The sequence below is a fragment of the Patagioenas fasciata genome, chromosome 3 (genome assembly GCF_037038585.1).
Source record: "Patagioenas fasciata isolate bPatFas1 chromosome 3, bPatFas1.hap1, whole genome shotgun sequence".
Classification (NCBI taxonomy): domain Eukaryota; kingdom Metazoa; phylum Chordata; class Aves; order Columbiformes; family Columbidae; genus Patagioenas; species Patagioenas fasciata.
This window is the reverse complement of record NC_092522.1, coordinates 78058183-78075173: the sequence shown is the minus strand read 5'-3', so window position 1 is coordinate 78075173 and position 16991 is coordinate 78058183. Positions and strand designations below refer to the sequence as shown.

The 16991-nt window shown below is 41.7% G+C and overlaps 2 long non-coding RNA genes across 2 annotated transcripts in view; both read left to right on the top strand.

Moving 5' to 3' along the window:
- Positions 1–12474, top strand: part of LOC139827745 (uncharacterized) — a 23690-nt gene extending 11216 nt beyond the window's left edge. The window contains exons 3-5 of the long non-coding RNA XR_011738665.1: positions 1096–1207; positions 2391–2440; positions 12414–12474. This is a non-coding gene — a long non-coding RNA (uncharacterized lncRNA). The remainder of the gene's footprint in view (positions 1–1095; positions 1208–2390; positions 2441–12413) is intronic.
- On the top strand, positions 12472–16991 carry LOC139827746 (uncharacterized). Its single transcript, XR_011738666.1, has 4 exons — positions 12472–12503; positions 13929–13977; positions 14970–15178; positions 16851–16991. It is a non-coding gene; the product is annotated as an uncharacterized lncRNA (long non-coding RNA).

Sequence of the window (16991 nt, the reverse complement as noted above, 5' to 3'; positions counted from 1 at the left end):
TGCCATATCCTGTCAATGGGACTCTGGCTTCACATCAAGCCCCATGGAAATAACCTGTTAAAGGAGATAACTCACAGGGATTTCTAAGCATCAATGAGTTTACAGTTGAAAACAGTGCAAAATTATGACAAATAATAAGTGGGTCAGGATAAGGTTAAATATGACTTTGCTCTCTTATAGAGCATAGCTTGGTCTCAATGCTTGTGTGTCCACTTACCAGCTTTGATTTTCCAGCTTTTACATAGAGCACTGTGTACTAACAGGGTACTGGCAAGGCACAGAGCAATTTTTGATATTATTCAGTGCTGATCTGCTGGAAGTTGAGCACTGAAGGCTCTGTGCTAATTGAACTTGTAGTTTGAAGGTACAAATAAAAAAGCATTCAACACATCCTCCCCTGGTGCAACTTGAGGCGCCAGGGGAGGTTTAGATTGGATATTAGGAAAAAATTCCTCATGGAAAGAGTTGTGAAGCACTGGAACGGGCTGCCCAGGGAAGTGGTGGCGTCACCATCCCTGAAGGTGTTTAAAAGACATTTGGACAACATTCTTAATGACATGGTTTAGTGCTAGAGTTAGGTTATGGTTGGACTCGACGATCCTGAGGGTCTCTTCCAACTGAAACAATTCTATGTCCAGCTTAGCCCAGGCAGCCTCATGGTTCCTGTTACTACCTTAATGCCAGTGTGAGGAGGTACATTATTATTATTATTATTATTATTGTTGTTGTTGTTATTGTTATTGTTATCAATTATTATATTTAATATAATTGTTATTATAATATATTCATTACTATTATATATTAATATTAACATTATCATCATTATTATTATTAGTCACCATTTATTTCACTTGCACTGAAATTAGAAATATATAGACTTTGAGACCGTCCCCAGAGCTCACCTCATCTCTGGTAGCTGACCCACAAGACCCAGTGTATTTGTACTGAATATATATAAGCAATGAGCAAACTGAATGCCACTGAAGAAGCCATGTCTACCCTAGAGACATTATTTGAGTAGTTCAGATGGTGGTTGTCAGTTTTCATTTTGAGAGGTGATTCTTTTCAGCTTCCACACCTTTTCTCCCTCATTAGGCCTCCAGAAGTTTTTGTTTCCATTCAACTAGAGAAATAAGGACCCCAAGCTGAGATGCTGAACTCTTTCACTCAAAGGAAAGAAGTGCTGGGCAGAAGACTGCAAACCCCTGTAAGTACATCAGGAGCCCCCTCAGTGTTTTTGAAAGAGACTGTTGGGTTTTGGCATGTAGGCAAAGTGGTAGCTTTGAGTTAGTATTGTACTCACTCTGTGGTTACTTTAAGGAGGAAGGTAAGCTGGTGGCAGATGTGGAAATCCCGGTGGAGGACAGGAGGCTGGGATGTGGTTAGAGTGTGCAGTTGGCCAGGTCTGAGGCTGCAAATGGCGGCCCAGCTCCACCAGCAGTGGTGAGAGACTCAAGTGAACCTTATTCCGTGGAGCCATCTCCTCATGGTCTCCCATGGGCACAGCTGCAAGGCTTGTGGTGGAGAGATGCAGTCTGCAGAGGTAAAATCTGGCTGTCACTATTCTATTAGATGGAGAATTCTTCTGGGCTTTTACATATGAAGTGTCCAAGAGTGGTCCTAGCTAGAGATGGACACTATGTGAGAAAGGCTCCTTTAATGAATATTTCTAGCAGGTTTTTTTGTGTGGTGGGTTTTTTGTTTGTTTGTTTGTGTGTTGTTTTGTTTTTTAATTTTAGAAGAAATTGTATGAGTCATAATAAAATACTAATTGTAAAGATACCGTGATGGGTATAAATTTTGCCTTTTGCAAATTCATTTTTATCCAGCGTCTAAAGGTGAGAACATGGAGCCTGTATTAAACTGCTTGTGATTCTGTATCTTGTGCTGAATACATTACAAGTTAGGCACAGCCTTTAAGAATTTGAGCGGTACTAAAAAGCAAGCTCCTCCTACACAAACCCTTAATGGCTATTCTGATTTTTTAAATAGTCAACATGAATAATTTAGTTTATGGTACTCGTAAGCTTACTGGCAGCTCAGTAGGCTGTATATGAGGAAATGACTGCTAGCTGCAAACTCTTTGTGGAAATATTACAGAATCTGTGAACAGAATTACTTGAACCAGACTTAAACAAAACAATTCTGAAGTTTTTTACAAGACTGCCTTAACTGTCTACTTGATCTGTCATACTGGTTGAAGACTTTATTGATGTTTATCCTCCTTAGAGTTTTGGAATTCCATAGCTGAAATATTTGCAATACTGTACATAATGTGATTGATAGGCTTTTAAAAATTATATTAATAGAACAAGTGTTTTGGCTTTGTTAGATTCATGGTACATCTAAGTCCCATGTGATATTAAGAATAAAACATTGTCTTATTTTAGGATGAAGTTCTGAAACTCAAAAGAGACATTATTGTTGAATATTGCCATAAGTAAGTATATCTGATATAGACAATTACCATATGTCTAATATATGTTTAATATAGATCTAGTGTAGATATTTCCATATAAACACATCATGTTTTAAATGTAACTCTTGTTCTGAGGGCATCTATTTCATGTGGATAATATGAATTTATGGACTTCCTATTCAGATTATTATGAATATACCTGTAAGCCATTCTGCAAGCTGAGGAAAATAAGAACCTTTCCAGTGGTTTAGTGAGATAACATTGCAGGCAGTAAATGCCATTTTGCTGGATGAGTAGGAAATACTCTATTTAGTTTCTTTATGAGGAGAAAGGATTGATGATACGATTCTAAGCAGACACACACAGCACCAACACTGTTTTGGTATTTCAGCAGAAATATTGGATGAACATTATTGACATGTGCAATAAATCATAGTGGAAATAATGTGCAGTCGATGAGAGAATGAGTAAGTGGGGTGCACTGTCCTGTGAATTCAATCTGGTTTGTAAGACAACTTGGGAGAAACCAAAGGTTCAAAGAGTTGGACTTGATTTTATTTTAAAACCCTGTGTTCATATGTCAATGTTCAGTATTTTATAGTTTTTATTCCCAGATAAGCTTATGTTTCTGGGACCTTGCTCTTGCATGCAGTATCACAAGATTGAGCACACATGCCAATAAAGAAAGAAAAACAAATAAGGAAATGGGCTATTTCTAGTCTACTGTCACTTAGAGACAGACTACACTTGAAATACTGCACTAGACTAGTTTATGTGTTACCTTTCCACTGGAGTGCGTAGCCTGTTATGAAGCCACTCGAGAGCTGTATGTTCCAGACCCACTCTGCCAAAAAACTGGGCAAGAACCTGGCATGTGGCTGGTGCCCAGGTCTGTCTTCTCCTCACATGCCCAGGTATGCAGAAATGCCCCCAAGCAGCCTGGGCAACAAGCAGGGCAAGGAGCAAGCTGCAAGCAGGGCAACTGTTTCAGTGAGCCATGTTTTGCAAATTACAGAAGTTCATGTGGTGCTGCAGATGCAGGCTACCTGTGACCCAGGGACAGCTGATCCAGCGTACAGGTAAGGCCAGACCTGTGGATCTGGAGGCAGCGTGCAGCCAGAGGCTGGTGTGGAGCTCCAGCCCAGCTCAGGAATGATGAAATTTGACTTACGGTCTCACTGTCTAATTCCCAGTCCTGTAGTTAACTCGGCGTCTCACTTGGCTCCTTCCTGCTTCTGCTTCCTTACTGTAGCATAATGTTCCTTATTGTAATGTTACTATGTTAACTTGCAGATATTTCTAAAGCATTGTAGACATCTGTGTGATCAAAAGCATTAAATCTAAAATTTACTTTGGTTCTTAAATGCCACAATTTTTATCCCTCTGGTTGTCACAGCACTGAAGAATTGTAGCTTGTAAGTTTTGCTGTAGAAGATGCCAAAAATGCCCATACAGAAAGAGAAAAGGCTCAATAAAAGTAGAGCTTATCTGGACAGATAATGCCCTGCACAACACTACATATTTTAATTATAGCTTTTAGGCTGAATCAGCCTGTGTCCCAGCACGCCCTGAGAGGTCAACTCACTGGGTACTACGATAGCCTCAGAAGCCTCTTAGATGATTTCCCTGTCATTGGAGACAAGTACTTCATAATAGGACTATCTCAAGGAAAAAAAGAGGAGCAAGACTTAAAGAAAAACCTTGCAGCTGATCCCAAGTTTGTATTATCTTTGCAAGCATGTTCCTGGCAGCCAGAGTCCTCAGTCAGTGCATATTACTAAGTAAATATAAATACATGTTTGTAAGGGGAATGATAGTGTGAAAGTGCCCTGAGCAGTGTGTTCTGCCAGTCTTCAGGCAATTTTGATGGATGGAGAATGTGCACAGTCAGAGTCTCCTGCAAAAGCTGGCCTACACAGAAGGAAAACTTCAGAAATATATTTGCTTCTAATCCTAATGCTGCATGTAAGGAGGAAAAAAACAAAGGATAATCTCATTTTCAGGATGTAAATCCTTTGCATTAATGATTAAGCATAGGTAGTGAGGGTTGTTGTTTTCCTTAAATTTCACTTATTTAGGTTTAAACGAAACTTGTTAGTAAGTTGCAGGCATGTGACTTGTTGGAAGTTAGGAAAGGGGAGGAAGAGCACACAACAAGCTAGGGTGTGACCCTGTATCATCTGCTCCTTTCAGAGGGACATCTTTTCGCCATGTCGCAAGGGTCTGCTTCCTCAAAACTTGTGGCTAGCAAGGCGAGCCCTTCTCCGGACTCTCTGAAAGTCTCTGGGTTCCCCACGCTAGCACCAGCAGGCAGATGGTGTGAGATGTGAAAGCGGTCAGCCAGCACACTGGTTTTGCTCTTGATCATCTTATTCCCCTGCAACAGGGAGGCTTAGCAACAAAACCAGAGAAAAAACATTAATTAAGGTTCAGGCAAAAGCTTTATGTTCAATAACAGAGGTTGAGAGTGCGACTACAAGCCCAACACACTATAAAGCAGGGTTGAAAAAGATACTTGAGAAGGTGATTGTCACCCCTTCCCTGTTATTTGGCTGCATGCCAGCTGCAGGCTTGTGGAGCTACACCAGTCCTGGGCTGGCTCTTACCTGGCTGGTAGCTGCTGCTAAGTGACCCCATCACAGGCCCATCGTTCGAGTCACTTCTCTTCCTTTATCTACCTATTTTTATTGGGCGTTGTCTAGGGCACTGTATTTTGTACTGCTGTCTCAGGTGCCCTGAGAAGCTTTTAAGCTCTATAATATTTTGCATATTATCATAAAAACTTGTACACAGGCCATTCACAAAACATAGCTTTAGCAGGAGCCTTCTCTGGATACAGTAACAGAAGAGATAATAGTAACCCTGGAGCAAAATATTTTGGTGGATTTATGTATCAAGCTCAAGGTACCCTCTACCCCTGGTTCTTTCAGTCTGGGGGTTCATGAGTCACACAGTGCCTTATCTTCTGCCCTGAACTTGTTTGGAAGTTAGGACCAGGAGTGGTTACTTGCCATGGCGGCTGATCTAGTTGCCACCCTAGTTTATTAGCAAGGACTTTATTTGCACAAAGGAGCTGAGTTCAGCTGCAGAACCTGTACTTCTGCAGTTCGTGCCATGCATTGCCTGCTACTCTGGGTGTCATGGGGATGTTGAGCAAAGAATAAAGCCATGGTGTGTTTCAGGAGTATACATCTTGTGGCAGAGAAAGTCTTGCAGAGCATTGACCCTGTTTGTATATTCATCATCCAGATCAGTGAGTCCCAGCATTGTGCACCATAATCAGATATTGGCTTGGGCCTCTTCAACCTGTGACTTTTCAACAGCAAGAAAATATTTCAATACTCTATAATACTTTATAGGGTTACACTGTTACACTTCTTCAAAAATGTTAATATAAGCATATTCACTTATAAGAAGATACACATTGTCCTTTTACACTTCAAAATGAAACAATGAAACATCCTAGAAAATAAGCATATGTACGGCCTCTTGTTTCTGAAATAGCCCCGAATTCTCTGACATTGCCTTTTCTCCAGCAGCTCGTGTTCCAGCCACACTCAGTTTCACATCGCTTGCTATACCGTGCTGCTTTTCTGGGTTGGATATGCAAAGGAAGGCAAGAGCAAATCCTCACCTTACGGAGGGAGGCAGATATGAAGGTGTCTGGGGAGCAGTGAGCGTGGGGACTGCAGCAGCTCACCCTTTGCACCCACATTGACCTGCCCCTGCCCTGCCGGCAACAAGATGGGTGTTCAGGCCAGAAAGGGAACTGGGGAAAAGGCTTTCATTAAAAATGGCTCCTGCCCTTTCAGTCCCCCTGCCCTTTTTTTGTCCCTGCTTTATCAGTTATTACCAGTTAACATTTCATTTTCTGTTGTTTAACTGAGGCTAAGAAGCATCTTGTAGATGGCAACTGTTAAGTAGATATGATGAAAGCAGAAATTCAGCTTCCATCTTGCCCATATTTAGAGGCTTATAGGAGGGCGTTAATTCAATTGCTTTCTTATCTTCTGAACTAATCTCGTTGCCTGTATTTGTGGCTGCCAGGCACTTGGGGAGTGAACAGGTCCTCCCTTCCCTGTCCCTCCCTCCCTCTGAGAAGGACCTGCAGCTGGGTGGAAGAAACAGTGTATGTGGTGGATGGTGCAGGGGGAAGGTGGCTGGTTACAGCGAGGGAAATACAGGGAGGAAAAAAGATAGCCATGGAGTGAAGAGGGGGAAAAATAGAAAAAATAACATGGAATAAAGAAGAAAGTAGAGAAGAGACTCTTGAGGAGGTGCAGAAGAAATGAGAATGGGAATAGCTATAATGAAAAGCTTTCTGCAAATATATATATGTATTTTCATAAGGCTCTAATTCATTAAGGTCAATGGAAAATGTCTGAGAATGGCCCATGTAACTTTAGATGCCTGTATCTGACTAGAATGCCCTGATAATCAATAGGTACTTCAAAGGGATGACCCATTTCAGACTCCTGCTTTGGGATGAGATATGTCCTGGAAGTGTCCCTTTCTCTCTCCAGCAGCTCAAAGGACGGCTGATATTGTCAACATCCACATTTGGTAGGACGAACCCCTGTCTTTCCTGACTTTGCTGTCTTTATATTATATAGAGCCCAGCTGCAGAAGGATGAAGGCAAGGCTCTGGAAATGTGAGCCCACCCTTGCTGGCTCACCTGAGCCTTGGCAGTATCCCTTAGAAAAAGGCAGAAGCACTTGGGTGCAGCAATGTTCTCTCACAGAAGAGAGCAAAAAATCCCCCCAGCAACTGCCATCTTAGAAGTAAATGTTAGAAGCAGGAAGAAAGAGGAAAATGTATGGCTGTGGTTTCTGTGCAGTGGTGCCGCCCTGTTCTTCCCTTCCCCCAGCCTTTTTCTTTGTTCCTAGATTTGGCACAAGGAACAAGGTCATAGCTTTTAGCCATATCATGTTTTAAATTTACTAGTCACTCTGTGAGCATGACATAGCATCTCTGGAATGCTTGGGGGGTTTTAAGTTTGTTTGTTTTGTTTTGTTTTGTTTTACATAATGAAGGAAACCTGTTTGATTTGGGATTAGGCTGTGTTTCAGCTGTTCCTTGGGAAGTGGCGCTGTGAACGGTTCGTGTGTTGCTGGGGTGGGCAGCACCTGTGCTTATCTGCATACAGTGGACTTTCCTTTTTTTCTCGCTGAAGAAGTTTGGTCCCACATCACAGCAGGGTGACATTGTGTTGGGACCCCGGTGCTAACACAACTACAGAGAAGCCACTCTGAACGTCCTGTGGTGAGGTGGGGAAGTTCAGCATCTGTGACAGGCTGAGCACAGCGCTTGATTGCTGAAATCCGTAAAGAAGAAGCACATCTGGAGAGTGTGTGAACTTCTGCCTTTGGAGGAAACCCTGGTCACCCCGTTTGCTCTCTCTCTGCTGGTATCGTTTATGGGCTGTGACGTAAAGCAGAGGGAATGGAGAGTGCAAATACTAATCTCACCCTGAAAAGCGTCACTTCTCTGATTTCCTGAGGTACAATTTGTGCTTATCATTCTTGTGCAAAAGTCAGTAGGGCACAGCTGGTTAAACAAACCCTGCCCAAATATAATTTCCATGCTTACAACACAGAGTATTTAACCTTTCATTACTCCATCCCACCCAAACCAAAGGTCTATTTTTTGCATTCAGCATTGCCTTAATAAAAAAAAAAAAAAGAAAAGAAAACAGAAAAAGTTAAAAACCCTGCAAAACTGACTTCAAAAAGAGCTGAACTTAATCTCCCAGCTGAGTTTACATCTTTTATTTCAGAATGTACTAGCTGCATATTGTACTTCATCTTCATATATGTGAAGATAAGAAATGGCACATTGTATATAAAACCAGGAAAATACATTATTTTTGTAATAGATGTTGCATTTTCATCTCTTGTGGCAAAAAAGCATAGGCTGCCTACTAGTAATTGCATATCATATTTTAAAATAACAATACAGATTTTTAATGCCTGTCTGCTGCTTTGCCCTGCCTGTCTCGTGTTCTAGCCAGAAAAAGTGTGTTCCCGGGGCAAAAGACCCTGAATGCCCTCAGCACAGCAGTTCATGCCCCTGCTTTATAAATCAGATGCTTTAAGAAAGTTTCTTTCAATTTTCTCTCAAATTCAGCAGGTGTTGAAGGTCAAACCTTTACCTCATATTCTATACATCAAAGCTAAATCATGTTATGTTCAAAATAGACTTGCTCCAAATCGTAGAGGTGAATCTGCTGTTCAAGTAACAGTTTTATGAAACTTTTAAAAAATGTCTTTCTGGGAAGTGACAAGCAGGAAGAAGTCTCAAAATAATAATAATAATAAAAAAGCCTCTGAACACCTCTCACTGTTTTGCTGTAATTCAGATCCTTCCATCCTCAATCACGCTCTTTGCTGTCTCCAAATGGACTCACCTTCCTTAACGTGTGGTTTAACCCTCACGCCACTGAAGTGCTGATCAAGTTCAAAAAGCTTCCAGAGAAGGTATTTGCTAACACTAAAAGAGATTTTGTTCTGGGAGATAGGCCATGCACATCTTTTCATGTGCATTAAAATTTTGCTTGTTACTGGAGACACGGAAATAAACATGAGGGGTTTTAATCTGGCTGCAGCTAGTATGTGCCAGTGATGAAGAGCATTGGCAAAGAGTGCCTGTCAGGAAGGAGAGAGCTTTGGTCCTCTTGGTTTAGCAGTAGAAACAACAGAAAATAAAAGGAAGGATCCTTTAGTTAAATACCTAAAGATCTTTAAAGATCAAATGTAATTAAACCAAATCCCAGCCATGCTATGGTGCCTTTTCCTACTTGTGAGAGTATTTGCCATCCTACCACTTTATCAAATCTTGTCCCTATCCCCGCATACACAGAAGCAATAGGCTTGGACCTTTATGTCCTCTGACTTACTTCTGCTGAACCCAGGAGGAGAGGGGACAGGAGGGAGGAGGAACCTGTGCTAGCCCTGACAGGGTGGGAGCTGGAGAAGCTGCGGCACAGGGGGAAGGCAGTCTGGCCATGTCTGTCTACTTGGATAGATATAAACCCTGGAAAAAGCAGTCATAACAGACACTGGGGAAGCAGTCTCTAAACCGGAAGCTGTGACACCAGATGGGACAGTGACAGCTAGGAGTGGTATCCCGAGCCCAAACAAAATCCAGTGCTTGACATTGCTCTGGGAGCCCCAGCACTCTCCCAGAGAGGTCTTGTTTGGTGACCGAGAGTGGTCATGGCCAGGGAAGCAAAAATATTTGCTACTTGGGAGTATTTGCTTAGGGACAATGATCTGACTGGGGTTTTCTGTGCACTTGTCTTACCTGCAGGCTGCTATCAGAGCTCTCCACCTAAGTGTAGAAATTGTTGCTGCATTTCACGATGTGGCTTTTGCTCAATTAGGAAATTCCACACAAACCAATTAGGGAATTCCCAAAACTGCTTTTGTGCCTTAAACCCAGAGCCTCTGACTCAAGACTGTGAGGGACTGACAGGATTGGTAAGTAACAAATACTGTGTGCTTAAGTTAGATGGTTCCATGTGCAAAAGAGTGTGAAATGCTGATGGTAAGAAAGGGACAAAAGGAGCATGAAGATGAGATCAATGTCAACTGAAAAATAAAGTCGAGATGGAATTCCAGTCTTATTTTTCCTTTCTCTTGCTCCATGTTACCGAAGGCAGTCTGTTGTTTCTTGGGTGCATGCCTACAGCATCACAGATCTGTCACACTACCACAGAAAAGCAGCATACCCACCAGGCTTATGAGGCCTGCTCCAGCAGAGAATAGAAAACTTGGTCCAAAAATTGCTCTTCTGCCTCTAGCAAGTGTCTGCTGCAAGTGTCTGGTCAGTCCATGGTGTGTTTATCTTTACCAGAAGATTAAAAAAGGCGAGTTCCTGAAAGTGAATCTGTCACACGATTCTCTTTCCAAAGGGTGAAACAGCTGAGCTGTGTGTTGTCCTGCGTGAACATGTATTTGTGAAGAAACAGGTACTGGTTTCCCTAGTAGCTTTGACCTGTGGTCCGGGAGTGGGATTTATCTGCCTGTTCTTTAGTGGTGAGCAGTGAGGTGTGTAGCTGCAGGTATCTAACCACCAGTGAACTCTGCTGCCACTGGACACCTCTGCTGGACACTGTTGCAAAGACACCTTCAGAGGAGCTGCTTGTCCCAAGCTAAAAAGTGTTCAAAGCGAGTGGGATGAAACCTTCTCTGGAGGTGCCTAGGATTGCAGGAACTCAGTTAAGCCTGATAATTAGGCGACTGAAGTCACGTGAGATAATCCTGTCCCAAGGGCTGAAGTGCTCTGGGCATTTGGCTTTTCAGCCACCGGATTATTCCCGCAGTACAGTGAGCTGGAGTTTGAAACCACGGCATGTCCTGCGAACCTCCTCCTCTGCACCGTGTGTGCTGCATGGCTGGACTGTTTTCATGCCACCTAGAAAATGCCTGTGTTTATACATAAGTACACTTGGTGCTGCTCAAATGCAACTCAGGACTAGAAACTTCACCTGCAGAGCTTCGCTTCTGTCCGGGTGTCTTTTAAAAAAATGAAAAACTGATTATGACAATTGGGTAAAAATATTAAATTCTTCAAGAACTGGGAAAATATATGAAAGACTAGCTTAATCTTTTACTGTCTCCAGGTTTGTCACATTATCCCTTATGTATTTTTCTTTTTATGTAAGATTTTTATTATCACTTCTGAATTTATCTTCTTGAAATGTAATTTTGGAAGGGAAGAAAGAACTCAGTGAATCATAAATACTTGTTACAGCTTTTATTTTAATACTGTGCTCGTGACTGTTTGATTTTGAAGTGGGTTTATTTTCTCTAACAAATAGCACTGCCTGTTCTGCAATGTGCACTTATTGTACCATCAAGTACATATTAGTAACTTCATTTGTACATGACTGAGAAAGCTCATGTAAATTAGCACGTTTAATGAGCTTTGAAACAATCAAGAAGACTGAGCTCAGTGATCAGTGAGAAACCACATAAACAGATGTAGGAGGAATATTATGTGCAATGTATTTCAATTTCAGACGCATCTGATGTGTGCCTAGCTACCACCTTGTTAAAGCAGAAAATACAGACAATGATGGAGTCCTCAGCACTCTGCTGTCTCTATAACACATTTGGTACAGACAATTTAACTCCATTGCTCTTGACCAAGAAATCTTTTTTGTTGAGGAATAATTTCCCTCTCCCCCAAATCAGACCATTTAACTTCCTTGAATGACGGCGGCCCCCGCAGCCTGACAGGGAGAACATTTGGGTTCTACAGCAGGTGCGCCCAAGTTAAATCACTTCTGTGGTTGCCCTGCCTTGGGAGACAGTTGAGCCCCGTGCACACATTGCATACGAACACCGAGTAAGAGCAGGTGCTCTTGTAAGGGTAATAACTTGCAGAGACCCGCTGCTTTGAGAAGTTTTTTGCTAGGCTTAAAGAGAATTAAAAAAACTTCAGAGCCTCAGCAGAAAAATTATCATTAGTTTGCAGAACTGAGCCCCAAAAGTATTTTAGTAAAAACAGTTGGAAATGTTGTCCCTATCATTCCTTATCAGGTAGTAATTAGCTCAGGTCTTTGGTACGTAAAGTAAAATGCCATCTCAGAAACTGATTCTGCTTCTGCCTGAGAAATCTAATTTCAGTATGATAATTAGTAAGATATACCATCGTCCTTGTTAGCATTTTGTAAAAATTAACTTTTCAATGGTAAAATAACCATTCTTTTGAGATGCTTGTAACTTGTCATTCCTACGCCTTTTCCTCCCTGACCTTACTACGTCCTCATAATTTTCCACCTACCGCAATCTCTTTTCCTAAAGCCTGGTTTTGTAACATTGAGGGGGATGTAAACACATTCTTCTGCCTTCCAAGGGAGGGAGGAAAAATGGAGAAAGTCCTGAAGTACAAAACTCCTGGCAGGAAAACGAGTTTACAGAACTGAGATATTTTTACATGTATTTCCTGATACCTTACCTGATAAACTTATTGTTCTTGGGACTCCAGGGACTGAACTTCAAGACATACAGAAAATGTCTGACAGCCTGCAGAATCCACTGGATCCCAGTTCGATGCAGCCATCAGGCACTGGCTACGGTAAGAATTACAGCCTGTTAAGGATGGGATTGGCACCTTTTTTATAAAGAGGGTGTTGTTTTGTTCACAAAGAAAGAATAAAATGTAGGAAAGATTAATTTAAATTTTGTTCATGGTATCTGCACCAAGATAATGAAATGTGCCCTGTAAGTGTAGGAATTTTTCTTTCACTAAAAGTGCCAATTTTTGTTTAACTAAAAGTGGTTAGAGTCCTTACATGCTTCATTGAGGGATCTCGACATACCATGTCTGAGCACAGCTGTCCTATTTTCTGCACATTATATCGCCTTTATGTTGTGATTCGTAGTTTACAAAATCAGGCAGGTTGGTAGCTGCTACAGAGGTAGACTTAGGAGTTAATCTTTTTGTTTTGCTGTGGGATCTGCATTCAATTCTATTTTTTCCTCTATCAAAAAGTGCCGAATGAGCAGGTCTGGGACATATACCAAGATCTAGGTTTACCCTCCTGTAAAATGTTGTTATGTACCCCATCACAGAAATCCAACTATGATATACTTTTCAGGACTTTCTGAAAAGTACCTGTCTCCCTTTCACCCCCTGGTTTTGTCCCATATGTTGTCTGTCAATAATGGTCACAGAGAGGTTTGATTGTACTCAGAAGCATAACCTTGGCAGAACCTAAACAAGGGCAGGACGTGCAAAAATAAAGGACATTTCAACTCTCCTCCCCTCTGTATGTGCCACGTGGTGGCATGATGCAAGACCAGATTTGTAGGGGAAGGAAGGTCAGGGAGTCTACCAGAAGAGAAACAACTCCTAGACTTGGTTTTGAGTAACACACAGGACCGAGTTCAAAATGCTTCAGTGAGAGAGCTGTTCTCTAAGAGCAGCCATGATGTCCTGGCATAAAACATCCATGAATGAACAGCAAAAGCCAATTAAATGTCGCCATAGCTGAGCTTGGCATCAAAGTGGGAAACTAGATAAAAATGAGAATACTTGCTGAAATAAACCTAGAAGGATTAGCTAGGGGAGTTAAATCCTTGCAGATGGCATGGAGACTCTTTGGGTACATACTGGAGGCATTCAAGAAATGCACACCACGTGTGAAGAAAAACTTAAGAAAGGCTAAAAGGATGCTGGCATGGCTAAACAGCAGGATTAAACATTTTATTAAAGCAAGAAGGCATCCTTCAAAAAGCTGAACTTTCATTCAAATGAAGAAAATAGAAAGGACCATAAAATGTGACAGGATAAATACAAAACAATTCAAGACGGCCCAGCAAGGTTTTTGAGGCACAACTTTGCCGAAGGCATCAAGACTAATAATAAATCTTGTTTCAGGAACATCAGGAGCAGAAAACCTGCCAAAAAGTCTGAAGGGACAGTAGGTGATCAAGAGTGTTCAGTGAAGATAAGTCAATAGCACACATCTTAAAAAGTGATTTGTTTGTTTCTTCACAGCTTGTGGAAGAGCTTGAGGAGTTCACACACCAAAACCTTTCTTTATGGGGTCAGTATCAGAGGAACTGCTGTAAATGGAAGTGTTGCCAGGGAAAGTTAAGGGGCAAGTGGACTGAAATGGAGATGAACAAGTTGCCAAGACCAGACAATATTAAAGAATTCTGAAAAAAATCAAGGATTGTTTTTTTAAAAAAGAAGCCAAATTACTAGCTATGGTGTGTAGCTTCTTGCTTAACACTGGCCTGATACCCAAAGACTGGAAGTGGCTTGATGTGTTGCCAGTTTGTAAAAAAGGATTGCAAAGGTTATCTGGCTAATCACAGGCTGATAAACCCAATATCCATAGTGTTCAAATTAGCAGAAACTGTAATGGAGATACGGACATATATGATTATATTTGGGAAGAATCAATGCTGCTTTTGGAAAGTGCAGTCATGCCTTACAAACATATTGGGATTCTCTGAAGGTGTTAATAACCATAGATGAGGGGTTGATACAGTTCATTTGGATTTCCTGAAAGCTTTAATAACCTCAATAGAGGCTCTTAAGGAGTCTAAGCAGCCACTGGATATGTGAGGAGACGGTCACATTTGTTAATAATTAGTTGAGATTAAGGAAATAGAAGTCTGTAAATGGGCAACTTTTGCAGTGGATAAGGGAGGTCAGTGGCTTCACATAGGAGTTTAAGCTTTCTCCCAGGCTGCTCAGGTGCTTACAGATGAAATTGAAAAGGGACTGAAGCTGAGGTGATACAGTGTGTGCGTGATAACATGATAGCCAGGATACCAAGGGCAAGGGCTGGCTGGAGAACGACCTTACAAAACAGAGTGACTGCAAAATAAAACAGCAGGTGGGGTTCAGTGTGTCAGTACAATGATGCATCTTGGGGAAGAAAATCCCAGTGTATAAAATGACGTCCTCTGACTTGGCCATTACCATGCAGTAATGAAATCTCAGAGTTACAACAGATGATTCTGTCAAAATTTCAGCTCAACTGCAATCATAAAACAAACTAACAAACAAACAATTGATTCCCTTTAGGAAACCAAAAATAAGAACACCACTACATCGCTGAATAAATCTGTGTTGATGAGCCTACACAGTTCTGATCCCCACCTGAAAAAGGACAGAGAACTCTGAAAAGTTTCCAAAGGAGCCACCTGGATGATGAAAGTTTGTTGGGTTGAACGAGTAGTTCAGCTGGGGGACAGCTCTGTGAAACCATCAGTCAAAGGCAGGGGACAAACAAGGTGTGTCTGCTGATGGTGTTTTCCAGTGTAAGGTGCATCCCAGGTGAACAGCATGTAGCTGGGTCTGAATGAAAAACAAAAAGGCAGCTCTTGCACATGGCTTGTAATTAGACTGTGGGATTTCTTGCTGTAGTACACGGTGGGTGGTAAAAGTTCACAGGACTTGAAGACTGCACAGGCTTGTGGAAGACAAATCTACCAGGTGTTATTAAACATTTACCAATCACCTCCGGCCTGAGGTACAAATTCTTGGAGGCCATGAGAATATCTGTGGGAAATATCTGCATATGATTGCTCTGAAGATTTTTGAAATCTCATGAATCCACTTTTGATCACTGGGAGATGGGCCTCCGAGCTGGATGGACCTTTGCTCTGAGCCAGTATGGTTGTGATTGTATGTATTTGTAGACTAAAGATTTTTCTGGAGATGCACAAGAAGATAAAACTACCTTGTGCTTTTATTTCTGTTTTTTCTTGATTAAAATACCGTAGAGGTGACTGGTTAGGGAATCCTTTTCCTTGGATAAGGAATTGTTTTAGCAGGAAGTAAGAAGAAATGCACTATTTCAGATGCTTAATTTTTCTTGTTCCTTATTGCCAGTGCAATTATTTTTTATCTTCTCCACACCGGGACTTACAGTGTGACACTAAATCATATTCAATCTCTTAGGAACTTCTCTGGCAAGTTTGATCCTGGAAGCTGTTATTTGTCCCTGTAATTCCTTTGTTAGTCCTGCAACTGATACAAACTGCAGGTTATTTTTAAAAGTGCTGGACAAAAACAAAATAAAACGTTCCTTGTCTTAGAGTTGCCATTCAAAGGAGGATGTGCAGCTACAGAAAGACTTGCAGTCTAGAATATTTCTTATATTACAAGTACCAGTTGATCCAGGGCTCTTTGTTTTAAAAGTCTGCGAATGAAGTACAGGAGAATGGAGTGTGACAAAGAGGCTGCAATGAAATGACGAAGTCATGTCAAATTTGGTTGGCTAATATATTTACATGATGCATAGAGGGTAGTAAAAGGCAGCTTTGTGTGTGTGATTGCACAGCACAACACAATCCAAGCGTGAGGAGCCAGCTGGGTCCCAGAAGCAGCACTATACCCCTGTGCCGGAACAGCATGCTGCTGGTGGGGCAGCTCCTGCTGCTCAGCTGGGCTCTGGTGTGTCTGCATGGCCCAGCATCTGCTGTGTGAGACATGGGGCACTTGCCAGGTGAGATCAGGGCTCAAGAAGATCAGTGGGCAGTGTTGTTGCTAAACCTAGCTCTGGACTCCAAGTATCCGGTAATTTAGCTTCCAAAGCTTCAAGAGCACTCCTGAAAACTTTGAAAAACTTCAATGGCTCTCCCACTTTGTATCAGAAATTATCCTAATATCAGGAATAGGAAGTATAGAGCTCCTGAATTACTATTCAGTGCATTAGCTACCCGGGCATCCCTCCCCATAAGCACAGGCACAAGTTTTGCTGTAAATGTTCCCAGTCAGATGCACTTTCACTCATACATTTACGTGATTAACGTTTGTGTCTATTTGTTTTAATTATCATATCTGCCACTATCACTCACTACAATGTTGGGTTATGATGAGGAGCAGGTAATTTTGTTATAGACCATTTGGAGAATTTTGAAGCCATCTTTTTTTAATACAAATGCTTTGGTTTCTTTACAGACACACATTTTTGTCCTCAGGGAATGCTTCAGCCTACCAGAGTGTTACAGATAGGATATACCACGTGCTGCCTCCATTGAGTAACTCCGTGATTCAGGGTGCATTTACTTCACAGCTAAGGCTCCCTCAGCTTCTGGATCC